Genomic DNA, 19255 nt, shown 5'->3' on the forward strand with positions numbered 1-19255 from the left:
ATACTTTCTACCTTCCCTTCATCCCTCTCCATTCTGTCTATTCTCCTTATTTCATCCTGGTCTCCAGGGCTGAGAATCACTGTTCTGAAGTGAAAAGACCTGACATCGATAAATAATAAACAACAAATAAGAAACACAAACACGGGGTGCCTGGGTGGCTCAGTCAATTGAGTGTCTGACTCTTGGTTTCGGCTCAGGTCATGATCTCACAGTTCATAGGATCAAGCCCCAAGTCAGGCTCCAAGCTGTCAGCTTGAGATTCTCTCTTCTTCTCTTTCTACACCTCCCCTCTCTCAAAATAAATAAACATAAAAAAATTATTTATATAGGGGTGCCTGGGTGGCTCAGTCGGTTGGGTGGCTGACTACAGCTCAGGTCATGATCTCATGGTCTGTGAGTTTGAGACTTGCACTGGGCTCTGTGCTGACAACTCAGAGCCTGGAGCCTGCTTCCGATTCTGTCTCCCTCTCTCTCTGCCCCTTCCCTGCTTTCTCTCTGTCTCTCTGTCTCTCTCAAAAATAATAAACATTAAAATTTTTTTTAATTATTTATATAAACACAGTAAATAAGGAAAATAAATCTTTAAAACTAGGCCAAGAACTTCACTAAGCATAGAATATCTAAGGCCTTTTCATTATGGATCATTAATGGATCATTATGGATCCACTACCTTCTTGACCATAAAACAGTTTCAGAGCACAGGCTTTGGAGAGGAAGAAACCTGGAATCAAACCTTGGTTTTGCCTCTCATTCCTCAAAGGAGATATGGGGCCAATTACTTCAACTCATTCATTCTTTTTTTTTTTTTTTTAATTTTTTTTTTCAACGTTTATTTATTTTTGGGACAGAGAGAGACAGAGCATGAACGGGGAGGGGCAGAGAGAGAGGGAGACACAGAATCGGAAACACGCTCCAGGCTCTGAGCCATCAGCCCAGAGCCCGACGCGGGGCTCAAACTCACGGACCGCGAGATCGTGACCTGGCTGAAGTCGGAGGCTTAACCGACTGTGCCACCCAGGCGCCCCCAACTCATTCATTCTTGATTTCATTTGTGAAATCTCATAGGCCTGATATGAAAATAAAATGAAAATATACACATAAACTACTTAGCACAGTGCCTGGCACAATATAATAATCAATAAATAGAAGCTTTTATTTTCTATATCTTAAAAACCTCTAGGGGCAGCACTATAATAAACCACTATTCAACAATACTCTAAAAAACATTAAATGATTTTCAGTAGACTCACTTAGTAAAGCTGATAATGATACATTCTTTTAAAGCTTTCCAGTAATAAGACTTGTTAGCATTGATTCAGTGACCAGGATAATATCTCTTCTACATTCAGCAATGCAGAAACACACCTCAGTGAAATACTCCACAAAAATCAGACCTCAAACCAAAAGTCTCTTGCTGAATTTAACAGCTACATATCATAGCCTTTACGTGACCATTTTTTCCTTCATAAAATAGTAATAAATTAGGAATATGTATAAAGATAACTGCAAAAGCACCTCTATAGAGATTGAAACTATAGGGAAAGTCTCACAAAGTTTACCTTACATCTACTCCTTTAACCTGCTTGATATATAATCCTGGAGCATTTGAGTTAAAAGTTTGAAATAATTTTCTACCACAGCTTACTGTAGTTCTATCCATGAGAAATTCAGCATAAAATCAGTACTTTGTCAATCAATGGCTTAAGAATTTCAATTTTTGGAACCAGCAATTGAAAGAATGCATATAAAGTCAACCTACTGAATGGGAGAAAATATTTGCAAATGCCATATCTGATAAGGGTTGGTATCCAAAATATATAAATAACTCTTACAATTCATCACACAAAAAACAATCCAATTAAAAATTGGCAGAGGACCTGAATAGACATTTTTCCAAAGAAGACAAAGAGATGGCCAGCAGACACATGAAAAGATGCTCAACATGGGGTGCCTGGCTGGCTCAGTCAGTAGAGCATGCAACTCTTGATCTCAGGGTCATGAATTTGAGCCCCACACTGGGTGTAGAGTTTATTTTTTTTAAAAAAAGAAACTCTTCCCCTCCCCCATGGACTTCTGTTAAGTTTCTCAGGATCCACATAAGAGTCAAAACAGAGGGGAAGAAAAAAAAAAAGAGGTTAGAGAGGGAGGGAGCCAAATCATAAGAGACTCTTAAAAACTGAGAACAAACTGAGGGTTGATGGGGGGTGGGAGGGAGGGGAGGGGGGGTGATGGGTATTGAGGAGGGCACTTTTTGGGATGAGCACTGAGTGTTGTATGGAAACCAATTTGACAATACATTTCATATTTAAAAATAAATAAATAAATCCATTTTAAAAAAAGGAACTCAATATTACTAATGATCAGGGAAATGCAAATGAAAACCACAGTATCACCTCACACCTGTCAGAATGGCTAGTATCAAAAAGAGAAGAAATGAGAAATGTCGATAAGGATGTGGAGCAAAGGCAACACTAGCACAGAATGTAAACTGGTGCAGCAAGTCTGGAAAACAGTATGGAGGTCCCTCACAAAACTAAAAGTAGAAGTATCACACGATCCAGTGCTTCCACTACTGGGTATTTACCTAAAGAAAATAAAAACACTAAATCACAAAGATACATGCTAACCTAGGTTTACTGCATTATTTATAAAAGCCCAGATGCAGAAGCAACCTAAATGTCCATCAATAGAAGAACGGATAAAGAAGATGTGGTATGTATATACACACAATGAAATATTAGCCATAAGAAAGAATGAGATCATGCCATTCATGATAACATGAATGGACCAAGAGGGTATTCTGCTAGGTGAAATAAGTCAGACAGAGAAAGACAAATAGCATATGATTTCACTCATATATGGAATCTAAAAAACAAAACTAATGAGTAAATAAACAGCAAAGGTAAACAGACTCATAAATACAGAGAACAAACTTGTGGTGGCCACAAGGGGGTGGGGGGTGAGGGGATAGGCAAAATAGGGAAAGCAATTAAGAGCTACAAACTTCCAGTTATAAAATAAGGAAGCCAAATAGATGAAAAGTACAGCATAGGGAATATAGTCAATTATATTGTAATAACTTTGTATGGTGACATACGGTAACTGTACTTATTGCGGTGAGCACTGAATAATGCATAGAATTGTCAAATTACTATGTAGTACACCTAAAACGAATACAATGTTGTATGCCATGTATACTTCAATAAAAATCTTTAAATAAATAGTCAAAATTATAAATTTCCCATTAACAGTCCTCTCTCTCTATGTACATTCATGTCAATAAACATTTACCAAGTGCCAAGCACTGTCAAGGTCTGGGGATAAAAGAAAAAAAGTCAGTCCTTGTCCTCAAGGGACCTACAGTTTAGTCAAGTTTAAGATATACTACTGTGGACTTCTGGTTCACCAAGGTGAACTGAACACTTCTATCTCTTGTACTTTCCAAGACCCTGGGAAAGTGATAGTATAAAAGTACAAAAGTATAAGTCATAAGTCAAGAACACAAATGGAAAATGGCATAGCAAATACAAGATTTCAACAATTTCTGACAGAGAACAGATAGGAAAGAAATGGCTTGAGAGTAACATAAATCAAAGGATGCTACAACCTAAAATACATAACAGAAAGTGTTCCAACCCAGGAGGGAGAAGGCTTGCAAGACCAAACCCCAGAGATAAGCGATCCCATAAAGCACCATAGTTAAAAAAAGAAAGAAAAAGAAAGAAAGAAAGAAAAAAGGCTGAAAACAGGGATTAGCTGAAGGTCTGAATTATGACACAATTGATGAGCTCTCCTCCCCATTCCACCAAAGACAAAAATCCTTGCATGCAGAATATCAAATTCAACAAACCAGGATGAACAAGAGAACCCCAGAGCAAAGCCCTTTGCCCTCCTGCATCTGGGCTCTCCAAGTATAATAGCCAGCTGTCCACCCACTCACCCCAAAATAAAGCCTACCAGTTGACAACCCTGACTCAGTACAACAGAACTCCCAGTCGGCCCTTCTACTAGCTCATTCTTAAATACGAACAGAATCAGGAGACAGCCATTTGGAGAAAACCTGTAACACAGAAAAGAAAGATCAAGAAAAACAAAAATGTTCTTTGAGGAGTTGAAATAATTCAGAAACCATTTTTAATTTTTAAAAATATAGTCCTAAGATTCAAAAAATCAAAAATGTATATAATCAACAGATTCCCTCCCAACCCATTTAGCTCCCACCATTGCCCTAACAGGTAACCCATTCATTAGATTCTTATGTAGCCCTCCAGAGTTTCTTTAGGCAAATAATCAAGTATAAATAAGGAGCACCTGGGTGGCTCAGTTGGTTGAACAACCAACTCCTGCTTTTGGCTCAGGTCATGATCTCGTGGTCATGGGATCAAGACTCAAGTCAGGCTCTGCGCTGACAGCACAGAGCCTGCCTGGGATTCTCTCTCCCTCTCTCTCTGCCTGTTCCCTGCTCATGCTCATTCTCTCTCTCTCTCATTCTCACAATAAATAAATGAACATTTAAAAAAAGTAGCATAGTATATACCAAACTTTTGTTTAGAGTCACAATAACTTGATATTTTTTCCCTGTCACCACTTAGAGGTTCCTCATTCTTATTTTTTAAAACCTATGTGGTATATAGTATTCAATTATTTGCTGTTATGTGTTATGACAGATAACGTTGCATATTTTGCATCTATCTATCTATCTATATATATATGTATGTGGGGGGTGTGTATATTTATGTATTCCCTGAAATGAGATTGTTGGATCAAAAGAAATTTACATACTTAACTTTTATTGAAATATGCTAATATATCCAGAATAATAAATGTGTATCTTCACATAATGCTGCCAAACTACCATCCATGGGCATTGTACCAATTTAAACTCCCACTTGCAATGTGTGAAAGTGTCCTTTACCCCATAGCCTTGACAACAAAAAGGTGTTATCAAATGTTTTGATTTTTTAACACTCCTATAGATTTAAAAAAGGAACCCCAGTGTGGTTTTAATTAGCATTTATCTTATAAGTGAGGTTAAGCATCTTTCACATAAACAATAATTAAAGTCATGAATAAGCCAAGAATTCTTATTATCACTGTTACCTTTAAGGAAATAAAATAAGACATATGAATATTGGAAAGCAGGAGACAAAACCAAAACTTGCAGGCTATATGATTATCCAGAAAATCCAAGCAAATCAATTAAAAAACTATAATAGGAACTAACAGGACAGCACAACAGAAAGACCAAAGATGAAATCAATAAGCAGAAATCAATAGCTTTGCTATATATCAGCAATAATCAGATAGAAAATGTAATTTAAAAAACAACTATTCTGGAGGTGGGCAGCACTAGGAAGGGGAGGGAAGGGCTGGGTGCCTTGAAGAAGGGCAGCTCACTGAGATTTTACACACACACACACACACACAATCCTGTACATAACAGCAACAAAGCTATAACATATTCATCTAGGAATAAGCTCAAGAAGAAATTTGCAATACTATATAAAGAAAACTAATACAATACAGCTATGGTCAGCTAAATAATGTAGTTTCAGCAGTGATAGCATAAAAAAATGTTGTCAAAACAACTGGCTATCTATATGGGGGAGGGGAGGGAGAGATGTTACAGCCCTACTTAAAAACCAGTCACAAAAATAAATTCCAGGTAGGTTAAAGAGCTAAATGTAAAAGCAAAACTATGTAACTATTAAAAGAAAAATATGGTTGAAGATATTTCTAACTTGAAAAAAGGCTTTCATTAAAAAAAAAAAAACTAGATGCAAAGACCATTAATAAAAAAGCTAACACATTTGGCCATCTGACCATGAACAAGGTTAAAAGATAAGCAACAGATTGGGAGCAAACATTTGCAACACATATAGCAAAGCATTACTATCCAGAATATATAAAGAACTAAAAAAAATCAGTAAGAAATACAAATGGCCAATACATGGATGGTAGGATGGTTCAAACTCTTTAGTAAGCAGGGACATGCAAATTCAAATAATTTAATATCATTTTTTTGTCCATCAGATGAGCCCCCCAAAAATGTGTTAATATTACATTTGAGAAGTGTATGAGACATTCAGCACTTCATAAACTCTTGGCAGATAAACTGGAATAGCTTTTTCATTTGACTAATTCCAAGTATCTATTTATAAATCTTTAAGTAGACTCCATGCCCAGCATGGAACTCGAACTCATGACCCTGAGATCAAGAGTCGCAACCTCTACCAACTGAGCGAGCCAGGCACCCCAACAAATTCCACGTATCTTAATGCATACTTGTCATTAGCAATTCCACTTTTTAGTATCTACCTGAGAAATATTCTTGTACGCATACAAATATGTATGCACTAGGACTTTTACTGAAGCATTGTTTGGAATAGCAAAAAATACTGAAAAGAACTTAAATATACACCTATAAGAGAATGGTGAAATAGCAGCGGTACATGTGTAATAATACACATCTGTTTAAATGAGAGATGGATACATACTGATATATAAAAATCTCCTACATATACATACTATTAGGTGAAAAAAACAAGTTATAGTACAACATATACATCTTTATATCATTTATGTGAAAAAAATCCACAAAACCTTTTGTTTCTAAATGTACTCATGTATGTTTAAATGCCTATAAAAAAGACGGGAAAGATATGCTCTTAACTTACCCTACAGGTTAAAGAAGCAAGTAGTATTAAACACTATGTATTCATTAAAAAGAATGAAGTGACGTGTAAATACTGACATGAAAAGAACCCTAAGTCATATTCTTTGGGAAAAGAGCAAATCATAAAATATATTTTTTTATTTGTATATGCACATATGAAAAAGGACTGTACAAGTTCACAGTCAACTCCTTTTTTCCAAAGATTTTGTTTTTATTATTTTTAAGTAATCTCTACGCCCAATGTGGGGCTTGAACTTACAACCCCAAGATCAAGAGTTGCAAGCTCCACCAACTGAGCCAGCCAGGTGCCCCCACCCCCCCACCCCCCCCACCCCCCCCCCCCCCCGTCAACTTTTAACAATGGATACCCACTGGGGGGCAGGAAATTGCAAAAAAGTGGACCTTAAGGCTTTAGTGGACCTCTATGTTATTTTAATCCTTTAAGGCAGAATTGTCTATTGTCTATCAGAATTGTCTATACAAAAGAACCAGTTAAGGATATTATCACTTCTCAAAATAACTGAAGGAAGGAGAAAACAAATAAGGTATGTACTACATAAATCCAAATAAATTCATCAATCAATACTTATTGAATGCTTTGTGCCAAGCACTGTAAGCCCCTTCATGCATTTTCTCATGTAATCATCACCAGAATCTTGAGGCAGATAATATCTTTATTCCCATTTTACAAATGAAGAAACTAGGCTTTAAAAATTAACTTGACTAAAATCACACAGCTAGCGAAAATCAGGGCTAGAATTCAATCCAGGCATTGAATTCCTAAGTCCATTCTTTACTCATAACATGACGCCACATATGACTTAGAGCCACATGTGTAACACTATATCCCTGAATTACACAGATACATACAACGCATAACCACATTATAGTCCTCAGGAGTTTATAACACTAAAACTATCTTCTTACTCACTTCCATCATCCAGTTTTGCTTTAGAAAGATCATTTCCTCAATTAAAGATGCCCATTTTGTGTGAAAAACTTTCTGGGTCCAAATTAGACAAGCGGTTGAAATCATCTCCATCTTCTTTCATTATCAAAAATAAACAATTTATCTTTATTGGGGCGCCTGACTTTATCAATCACCTATCCTAATTAAAACTTTATTCTGTCTAACCCTTTATAACAATGGTGGCAAAACTACATACAGGGGCACCTGGGTGGCTCAGTCAGTTAAGCATCCCATTTCGGCTCAGGTCATGATCTCACGGTTTGTGGTTCGAGCCCCACGTTGGGCTCTGTGCTGACAGCTTACAGCCTGGAACCTGCTTCGGATTCTGTGTCTCCCTTTCTCTCTGCCCACCCCCCACCACCAGCTCACACTCTATCTTCCTCTCTCAAAAATAAATAAACATTAAAAAAATAAATAAAATAAAAAACTACATGCAGCCCTCAAGCCAAACCCATCTCACTTCACTGCCATATTTTGTGCAGCAGGTAAGCTAAGAAAGATTTTTATATTTTTAAATGGTTGGGAAAAAAATCAAAAGAATAGTATTTCATGACACAAAAATTATTTAAAATTCATATTTCAGTGTTCATAAATAGTTTTATTGGAACATAGTCACACTCATTCATTTATATATTCCCTATGGCTGCTACAACAGCAGAGTTGAGATGTTGCAACAGACTTCATGGCCCGCAAAGCTTAAAATATTTAGTCTGGTCCTTTACAGAAAAAGTTATCAAACCTTGCTTTATAGTTTTCATAAGAAAGTTATCTACTTTACTGAATTACTCTTAACAACAAGTCTGAGAGCTATTTGGTATTACCCTGAATTCTGAAAATTAGGAAGGCTCAGAAAAGTTTTAGCATCTTTCCCAAGTCAGAAAGCTAGTAGGTGAAGGGGAGAATTCTGGAAACCCAGTTTTCTAACTCCAAATCCAATATACTGTTTACCACAATACCACTTTCTAAGAACCCAATCCCTCCTGATTAATCAATGAGTTTAGATCTTTGGCGCTAAAATTTACCAGGTGGTTAGAGACATAAAAGCTTTAATTTGGTAGGAAATCATTTCTCAGTTGAGAAACTCTGACTCCAAAAATATTTTAATAGACTACAATGCATTTCATATGTATACGTATGTCATATAATTTACAAAGCATATTTTCTCATTTAATGAGCCAAAAAACCTCTGCAAAATAGGTAGGGCTTTTGTTTTGTTTAGTAACACATGAAGTAATCGATGCTTAGACTTACACAAGATCATACTGAGGGCAAGACCAGAACCCAAGCTGACTCCTACTCCAGTGACATTTTCACTTGGGAACACTGTTTCTTCTCGTAAGGAACGTATTTGGGTTTTCTCCCCGCCCTTAGAAACAAAAGCAGTAGCTCAGACATTTAAAATATTAAGAAACCTATAGTGTTTAAAAGGGATAAATAAACAATTCAACAAAATAACAATTAACAAAAGAGATACTCAGAATTGCTGGTCTCTTAACATTCAGATCTCTGTTCAAAGTCACCTCCTCAAAGAAGACTTCCAAACTAACCACCTGAGCTAAAGAGGCTCCTCTCTAACATCCCAGCACCCTTTAAAATTTTTTTTCTTGAGGTACTTGGCTGGCTCAGTCAGTGGAACATGCAACTCTTGATCTCAGGGTTGGGGATTTGAGCCCCACATTGGGGTAGAGATTATTTAAAAATAAAACCTTTTTTAAAAAGTTCTTCTCAGCATTTATTTTCTGATAGATCTGTTGACCATCTGTTGTCTTCCACTGTAATGTAACTTCAAAGAGGACAGGGTCATTGCCTGATTTACTTCCTTTTCATCTATTCCCCCAACATATCAACCCTGCACACTGGAGGAACACAATAAATATTTGTTGAATGAATGGTAGAACTTTACAAACATGCTGGGTAAGTCATACTACAAAATTCGTTTGGGCTAACAGCTTCAGAGTGAGTTAAAAGTGCATCTGAAAGGTTCCTTAGCAAATGAACTGCGTATCTTCAAGGGTTTTGTCTCTTGCTAGAAACCTTCAAATGATAGCTCTGAATGGAAATGCGACAGTCGCCCATCAGGATAAAAATTATTCTCCGGCAGCATTGGAAATAAAAGAACTGAACTAGTCTTGGAGTTGATCAAACCAATTCCCCATTCGTATTAAAACACATCCCCTAGTGTTTAAAACAATTCAAAATAACATCCCTATTTTAATTATACTTGACTTGAGGCTGAGATTTACCAACCAAACGTGCTATGCTAAATTTTAATTCTCATTTTTACAAGCAACTAAACTAAAATAATCTTGCGTTATTCCTAAATGAAAAGGACAAGTACAGGTGATGATAGCCTAAGCTACAAATAAAAAGTCTCCAAAAAGCACTGATTGATATGTGCTTTGGTCAAGAAGCTGGCCCACAATCAGAATCTATGTAACACATAGATATGACTGCTTTGGGGATAAATCCCATGCCAATTTCTGGTTAATTATAAACCAAATCTGCTTTTTTCCTACTTTTAAGATTTCACCCTATACAAACAATCTGAAAACAAAAATAGTACTCTATAAAAAAGGAAAACAACACTTTAACATAAGAGTGTCTAGTTAGCCATATTGAAGTTTCCTGATCATGCAAGTCTCATTGCCTCATAAAGAGCTTTAGAATATTCCCACTCTTCAAATATAAGGCATGACCTTCAAAAATGCATTTAGTAACATTTCTCCTCCACAAATGCTCAAAAAGTAATCAGATATCGCCAAAAAATAGCTTCATTTAAATACATGTACAGTATTGTATATTATGTATTTTTTATTGAAGTATAGTTGACACACAATGTTACATTAGTTTCAGGCATACAACATAGTGACTCAACAAGTCTATACATCATGCTATGCTCCCACAAGTGTAGCTACCATCTGTCACCATACAACAATATTATAATACCATTAATTATATTCCCTATGGTGTACCTTTTATCCCTATGACTTATTCCTTCCATAACTGGAAGCCTGTACCTCCCACCCCCTTATCTATTTTATAATTTAAAAAAACTTCAAGATAATCCATATGCAAAAGAATAGAGCTGGACCCTTACCTTATACCATATACAAAAATTAACTCAAAATGGATCAAAGGCCTCAATATTAAAGCTAAACCAATAAAACTCTTCAAAGAAAAAATAGGGGTTAAAAATCTTCATCATCGTGGATTCGGCAATGGTTTCTTAAATATAACACTGAAATCATAAGAAACAAAAAAAACTGGATTTCGTCAAATTTCAAAACTTTTGTGCATCAAAAGACACTATCAACAAAGTAAAAAGACAACTGAGAATGGAAGAAAACATTTGCAAATCATATATCTGATCAGGGTCTAGTAACTAGAATATATATACATATATATATTTAATTTTTTTTAATGTTTATTTCTGAGACAGACAGAGTGGGAGAGGGACAGAGAGAGAGAGGGAGACACAGAATCAGAAGCAGGCTCCAGGCTCTGAGCTGTCAGCACAAGGCCCGATGCAGAGCTCCAACTCACAAACCGTGAGGTCATGACCTGAGCTGAAGTCAGACGCTCAACCGACTGAGCCACCCAGGTGCCCCTAGAATATATTTTTAAAAAACTCTTACAAGTCAACAATAAAAAAATTATAAAATGGGCAAACAGATATTTCTCCAAAGATGAAATTCAAATAGCCAATGAGCACATTAAAAGATGCTATCATTGCATAGGGGCACTTGTACCCCAATGTTTATAGCAGCACTCTCAACAATAGCCAAATTATGGAAAGAGCCGAAATGTCCATCAACTGATGAATGGATAAAAAAATTGTGGTTTATATACACAATGGAGTACTACGTGGCAATGAGAAAGAATGAAATATGGCCTTTTGTAGCAACATGGATGGAACTGGAGAGTGTGATGCTAAGTGAAATAAGCCATACAGAGGAAGACAGATACCATATGGTTTCACTCTTATGTGGATCCTGAGAAACTTAACAGAAACCCATGGGGGAGGGGAAGGAAAAAAAAAAAGAGGTTAGAGTGAAGACAGCCAAAGCATAAGAGACTCTTAAAAACTGAGAACAAACTGAGGGTTGATGGGGGGTGGGAAGGAGGGGAGGGTGGGTGATAGGTATTGAGGAGGGCACCTTTTGGGATGAGCACTGGGTGTTGTATGGAAACCAATTTGACAATAAACTTCATATATTGAAAAAAAAAGATGCTATCATTAGTCATTAGAGAAAGGCAAATTAAAACCACAATGAGATCCCATTTCACACCCACTTAGGATGGCCATAAAGCACACAAACAAAAAAATCCAGAAAGTAACAAATGTTGGTGAGGATGTGAAGAGATTAGAACCCTTATACATTACTGGTGGAAATGTAAAATAGTGCAGCCACTGTGGAAAAGTTTGGTGGTTCCTCAACAAGTTAAACAGAATTACTGCATGACCCAATAATTCTACTTCTAGGTACATTACCCCAAAGAATTGAAAACAGTTGTTCAAGTACTTATACACAAATATTCATACCAGCATTATTCACAAAAGCCAAAAGGTAGAAAGATACCAAATGTCTACGAACCGATGAATAGATTAACAAAATGTAGTATATTCATACAATGGAATATTATTCAACCATAAAAAGGAATGAAATATAGGGGCACCTGGCTGGCTCAGTTGGAAGAGCATGCAACTCTTGAACTTGGGGCTGTGAGTTCAAGACGCACGATGGGTGTAGAGACTACTAAAAAAAAATTTAAAAAAAGGAATGAAAGACTGATACATGCCACAACATTAGTGAACCTCAAAAACATGCAAAGTGAAAGAAGCCAGACACAAAAGGTCATATATTGCATAACTTCATTTATATGAAATACCCAGAATAGCAAATCCATAGAGAGGGCAGATTCGTGGTTGCCAGGGGCTGGGAGGAAAGGGGAATGGGAAGTGACTGTTTAATGGGTACAGAGTTTCCTTTTGGGGTGATGAAAATGTTTTGGAACAAGATATGCAACATCATGAAGGTACTTGACATTGAATTGTACATTCTAAAATAGCACATTTTATGTTATGTGAATTTTATCACAATACAAAGTTACCAGGTTAAAACACAGAAAACAATGTTACTTCATTTCTGTTAATGAAAAAAATGATATATCCCTGAAGAAAGGAGCATTAAATGCTCACTACTGCAGTAAGTTAACCTCAACATTTTCTAAACTGAATATCTTATGATAAGCTCTACCTAAACAATTTAAAATGGCATCAAATTCTCCTTTTGAAGTTTTGGGTATTTCTGAATAAATGCTTTTATAGATGTCCTTTACAATCATCAAATATCTCCTAACAGTACCATAAATTTTATGATCTCAAACAAAAAAATGGAAAAGACCCACCTCTCTGAAAGTATTCTGGATTTTAGGCAAGAGACATAAACAAGTATATCTGCAAATAGAACTGGTCTACTTATACTAAGATGGGATGCTGAGAAAGGAAGGGTTTTTTTCTTACACACAATCCCCACCCCACAGACATATACACAAAAATTTAGGCCTTCTATTAATTTTAAGTAAATTATCTGACTAGAAATCTTTTAGTAATATAACAATTCTCATTTCTTTATTTCTGACTACTCTGGTTCTACGCAACCACTGGCTTTATCATTTACTGGCTAAGTCAATGGACACCTTAATGAAAAATTCGTGTACTTTATGGAAGAAAGTTAAAGTCCAAATTACAGAAATTTAACTCCTATAAAATAATTATATCAACAAATGTAGACTTGTGATATGAAGATCAACGCTGGTCTAGAAGTCAGAACTCCAGGTTCCACCACTTACTTACCAGGACAGGTCTTATCTTTCTGTGATTTCTCTCTTATGTATAAAAAGGCAAATAATGTTCCTGCTTGCCTACCAACAGAAGTACAGTAATAAAAATATGTACAAGGTGTGATGGGACCACTAAAGAAGGGCACCGAATGCAGTTTGGTGGAGGATGCTGGGAAAAGAAAAGAAGCGGGGGGGGGGGGGGGGGAGCATGAAAGGCTTTCAGAAATAGCTAATGACTGAAGTTAGTCTAAAAAGAATGAGTTCAAAATTCAAAGGGAAGGGGAGAGAGAGCATTCCAGGTTGGGGAGGGGGTTTGGGGCAGGGGCATCAGAAGCGAAGGCAGAGAGATGAACACCAAAAATCTGTTTATGTTATTTTCCTTCTTAAATAGTCAAGGGCTCCTAATTCTGCAGGGTAATCCTTCATCCTAGCCTCAATCTAAGATTCCAACCTTATCGCATTCCACTCCCCAGCCTCAATACTTGAAAGATCTTCCACTCCAGGAACATCTAGTTCAAAACTGGGAGGCTACCTTGCCTGCCAAAGTTGGTGTAACATTCCCAGGCTCTCATGGTGCTTTTATACTTCTATTCTACTGCTTACTACACTAAGTATTCATCTTAATCTAAGAGAATACGAACATAGTATTAACTTTTGTATTTAAACTCTGGGTAGCCAAAACAAGGATTACACTCCTTCCAACATCAAAGCAGAATAAAAGAAAAAAGTCATGAGAATGTTCTCAAATTTGCAACTTTTCCAAGATAATAAATATATGTCAGCAGTTTGTAAAAAGTAACCATGAAAAGTTAAAAATCCATAAACTATTAATCTTGACCCAGAATAGAATGAGACCATCACAACGCATCCCTACCAGAAGATAAGTAATGCATTCCGAGAACAAAATGTCCTTAGTAATCTGCTATAATTTAAACGCACACCAACAAGCAAGTGCCAATTTTCAAACAAAATAAATTCTGAATGACAAAAAAAAAATCACGTATATATATTTTAGCATTCAAAACCAGTTTTAGTGCATCTTAGCTATCCTTCAATGCAAGGTATCCCTCCTTTAGGCTGCTGACTTCAAACGATTTTTAAATTCATCAGTCTAAAGGTTAAAGATTGTCTAGAAGACACCTGCTGCTCTGTGTCATATACTGCGACCTCTTCAAAAGTTACCTTGGTAGTACAACTTATTATAAATGAAAAACAGGTAACAATGCCTCCCCAAATTGGATGCAATCACTACTATACAGAAGTGTATAGTAAGTGAGTAAGCCTTTTCACAACTTTAAGGCTATTTATTCATGTAATTGCTTCAATCAAAGGTAACGCTTAAGAATAGCTATACCACTCGCATCTGTTTCGAGGGTTCAATTTCATTTTAACAGGGTCTATCAACTCCCAAGATAGGGAGATACACACGTGCTGGATTTCCACCCACAGCCCACTCCATAAATGTTTCACCACTCTTAACTAGTCAAACAAAACCTCTTTCCAGTACACTGAAGCCACCTCACCACTTTTACCCGAAAGCCATCATACCATCTCCTCCCCATTCGCAACCGTCAGTCACCCATTCCCAAATAACACCTCTCAATCTCTTGAACCTAACCCACTTACACAATCAGACAACAATATCCCTCTCCACGATCTCCCACCCCAATGCCCACTGAAACTCAACTTCCCACACCCGAAGCGATCTTCTCTTTCAGCAGCCTCAATCTCACCTAAATGATCACTCAGTCCTTTGTCAACCATCTCCCAGGGCCCCCTCACGTATCCTCCTCACCTTCCCGATCCCGTAGTCTTCCACCAACTCCCAAAGTTGCCACCCCCCAACAAAAACAGAAAAAAAGACAAAAGCGCACCTTAACCCCAAACCTGCCCTTCTCCACTTTCCCCCTTAGAATTTTCCTCTCCGCCTGTTCGCTCACACGGACTACAGCTCCGAGAACCCCGAAGACCCAAGCCCGGCCTCGTCCCATACCTCTTGGCGACGGCATTAACCCTACCTCAGTCAAGCCGCCCCCCACTAGGGCGCTTACTCCTAACAGACTCCTGGCCGCCGCTGCCTCCCTCCATTCATCCCTAGCCCATTCATCTCTCAACCCAATCCCAGACACGCCCCCCGGCCTCCTCCCTCTCTCCCAGAACCTTGGCCGGCCCGGGACCCTCACCAGATTAGAAGCTCTCACGGACAGAGACTCTGACTCTTTTCGCTGCTCCCTCGCCCTCTTTCAAGCCTCCGCTCGCCCCTCGACGAGCCACACCATAGAACACACACATATACACACACCGCCTCCTCCTCTATCGCCTCCTCCGATGCTTCTTACTCCCCTCCTCGATGTCTCGAGCTCCGCTCCGCGTTGTGTGCGCGTGCGCGCGCGACAGTCTCCCGCGAGCCCACCGGGCCAGCTACTGCCGGTAGGTAAAGAGCGGGCGGGGTTAGGGGAGCGGGGTACGAGCCCAAGCTCGCGCTCGCCCGGGAGCAGAGCAGGCGCACGCGTACTCCACCCAGGGAATTCTGGAGAGAAGAGAGGGGTAGTGGGAAGGGAGGGGAGGGAAGGAGAGGGGGGGAGGGGCGGAGAAAGACGACGGAGCAGCCCCAACTCCGAACAGCCCCCATCGCAGCGAGGTGCCCAGTGGCTAGCCAACTAGAGCGTGCGCACTCCTCCCCCGCCCTCTTCAACGCAGCGGGAGAGAGGGATGCGCGTCGAGCAGGAGAAAGGCTTCTCTCCTTTCCAAAAAGAAAATCTCAGTGAGGAGACACGCGTGACACCCCCTGTGTGTTCAAAAGATCTCTCTCCATGGCTTCTTTACCCACCTCCCCTCCAAAAAAGAAAAGTCCAAGCACACACTACTTCCCAGCCACCCACCATCCACTCTGTTATCCGCAAGCCTCTAAATGCAGCAGCTCTGCGGAGATGTGATACCCACCGGCACCTTTTCACCCACCACCCCTTACTCCCTTTTTTCAACTCCCAGCTTTTCTCGCGAGACCCATACCTGCCGGCTTCGGGATTAGAAATCGAAGCACAGATTTACAAATACTGGTCTCCCGGTTACGTTGCGAGGGCAACGGCCACGGCATTTCCCCCCCCCCATCCCCACCCCCACCCCTCAGGACCGCAGTGCGCGCGCGCGGGGGCTGGGCAACAACGAAAGTGGGGATGGGAAAGGGAAGCTATGAAACGGATTTTTGACGGCATGTAACCGCTAGGCCTGGGCACGTGCCTTGCGCCTCGCAGGCAGGTGCGGTGTACCCTGGGAATTGTAGTTTTTGTTTCCATCTCCAGTCCCATTCGCACCCTCCGCCTTACTTAGGCCTCTGGCCTGGAGGGAAATTACCGACGCCATTTTGCTGGGAACAATGGCCTTCGGCCTAGGCTGTAGCGGGTGGGGGAGGGAGCAATGTTTTAAGGGTTCGGTTACCCTCCCCTGGCCCCTCGGTGCCATAGCAACCCCTTCAGAAGCCAGCCCCGCCCCCTCTCTGTCCTGCTGGCTCCTAGACTGCACGCATGCGAAAAGGCCACCTCCCCTAAAGCTGGCTCTCACCGTCTCCTACCGTTCACTTCCTAGATCCTCTAGTTGGTGGTGAATGCTACCTCCTTCAAGCTTTCACTACACGTTAACTTTGACGCAGCGGCTTTATTTAACAACTGTTTCCTGCATTGTATCAGGCACTGTACAGAATTGTTTCTGTCATTCTTGCATGAATAATCCTGGCTCCACAGAGGAGGAAACTGAGGCCCAAGAGGGGAAAGTGGATATGACTTGCTCAAATTCACACAACTATGTATGGGGGAGCCAGAACTTGAACCCAGGTGTTCTTCCTCCAAAGCCCATGCATTTTTCAATCCCTCAGGCTGCATCTGGTATCTGAGCCACTGAATGAAAGCTCCTAAAGGGCAGGATTTCTTTCAAATGCCCCTCAAGTCTTAGAAAGATGCCTTGAGGGTAGGAGGCTGTGTGGAAAATGCCAGTCTAATATTATCAACTTCCCAGCCTCAGGACCCTATCACTGAGTTATATCAATTTCCTCTCTCCACGTTTTTTTTTCTTTTCCTACTATATCAGAACCTCAGCCTTTTCAGCTCTTTAAAAAACCATCAATAAATTTATGAGGTTTCCAGAGTCCAAATGGAGTGGAATGGTGGGAGGCCATGCAGCCCTGTTTGTTGTCTCTACATCTTTGCTCTTGAAGGTCACTTATTAATGCCAAGATTGCCAGAACGTGTAAGGAAACCAGACTATGCCCTTAATAAATTCAAATCCCCATATTCACTTTGACAATAGAAAGAGACTTTAAAGGAATGAAATTCAGTGCTAGGAGGTCCAACTATTCCACCTGTGGAGATCTTCCTGGCTAAATTTGGAAGAGCAAGGTGTAATTTCTTCAAATAGTGCCACCACTCTACCTTAAAGACCTCTGCATTCCAAATTAGCGATAGAATGGATGGAGTCTTGTAAACTCCTTTCCTCACGGTCCCTGAAGATAGTCTCTTTTCCCTGTTGGAATTGTTGAGTACTGTGGGGAAAACAGGAAACACAGCCAAGTAACCACCAAAGGGCTGTTTCAAAGGTTACCAAGCTATTACAAGTCTTTGTATCTCCTGACTTCCCCTGAGATGCTAACTAGAAAACTTGTGGCACCATTTTTTTAAATTGAACCACAATTTTTATTTCTCAATGTCACCCTACTCCCACCACCACTACACACATCCACCTTTAGGAAAATCAACAGGTACCTTCCTCAGTTGTGATCTGCATCTATTCTTTTGTCTCTGAGCCCAATGATGTAATCAGTACAGAACAATACCTGGAAATGTTAGCCCTTCAACTTGCTCAGATATGAACCCTTCTGAGAAGTCCCTCTTTGACAGCAAAGATTTGCTAAATAACTATAAAATAGTGTGACTTTTACGAACCTGAGAAATTAGAAAATCAGTCTGTTCCCCATTCAAGCAAGGCTCTTCTCAATTTAGACCTTTTATTGACACTCATGCTCTTCTATTTGAAGCAACCTGTCCATAACTCAGAACAAATGCCACTATAGGCATAAAGAAGAATGGGAAATTATAGCTAGTCAACAATGTATGACAGGGAACATTCCTATTTAACCCACTGGTTTCCACTGACTCTCAAATAGCATTTGTGATGTTTCTACTCATCAAATAGAAAATTTAACTTAAAAATATTAACTACTTGTCATTAGCCTCCCGCCTCTATCCCTTCACTCAGTTTTTTAAAAATGTTTATTTATTTTGACAGAGAGAGAAAGAGTGCAAGTGGGGGAGGGGGAGAGAGATAGGGACAGGGAGAATCCCAAGCAGGCTCCTCGCTGTCAGTGCAGAGCCCAGGGTGGAGCTCGAAGTCATGAACTGTGGGATCATGACCTGAGCTGAAATTAAGAATCAGACACTTGGCTGACTGAGCCACAGAGGTGCCCCACCAGTTTCATTTTTTTACAGCATTTATGACTCCCCCCAAAATATTATATGTATATGATTTGATAATTTGCTTATTATATGTCTCTCTTTTACTGGAATGTAAATTCCATGAAATTATAAACTTAATGTGTTTTGTAATGCTATTAAATTCCTTATACATTCTAGGCAGGCAATAAATATTGAATTAGTTAAGTAATTAAAAAAAATATTAACCACTTGTAATTTGGCTTTACATTATTCCAGGAAAAAATTCTTCCAGTGATGTAGTTCATCTTATGTAAAGGCTCTGGTGCTGTGAAATTACAAAAG

At 39.2% G+C, this 19255-nt stretch overlaps 1 protein-coding gene across 3 annotated transcripts in view; it reads right to left on the minus strand.

Annotated features, from left to right (window-relative positions):
* Nucleotides 1–16586, minus strand: part of WNK3 (WNK lysine deficient protein kinase 3) — a 180807-nt gene extending 164221 nt beyond the window's left edge. Inside the window, exon 1 of one of the 3 annotated variants that reach the window (XM_047844675.1) lies at nt 16503–16586. The gene's annotated coding sequence lies outside the window, so the exon portion shown is untranslated. Of the gene's footprint in view, nt 1–15673; nt 15727–16372; nt 16430–16502 lie in introns of those variants that run through there. The other 2 variants (XM_047844676.1, XM_047844677.1) reach the window with 2 other exon arrangements.
* Between the last annotated feature and the right edge of the window lie 2669 nt (nt 16587–19255).

Source organism: Prionailurus viverrinus, chromosome X (genome assembly GCF_022837055.1).
Source record: "Prionailurus viverrinus isolate Anna chromosome X, UM_Priviv_1.0, whole genome shotgun sequence".
NCBI lineage: Eukaryota > Metazoa > Chordata > Mammalia > Carnivora > Felidae > Prionailurus > Prionailurus viverrinus.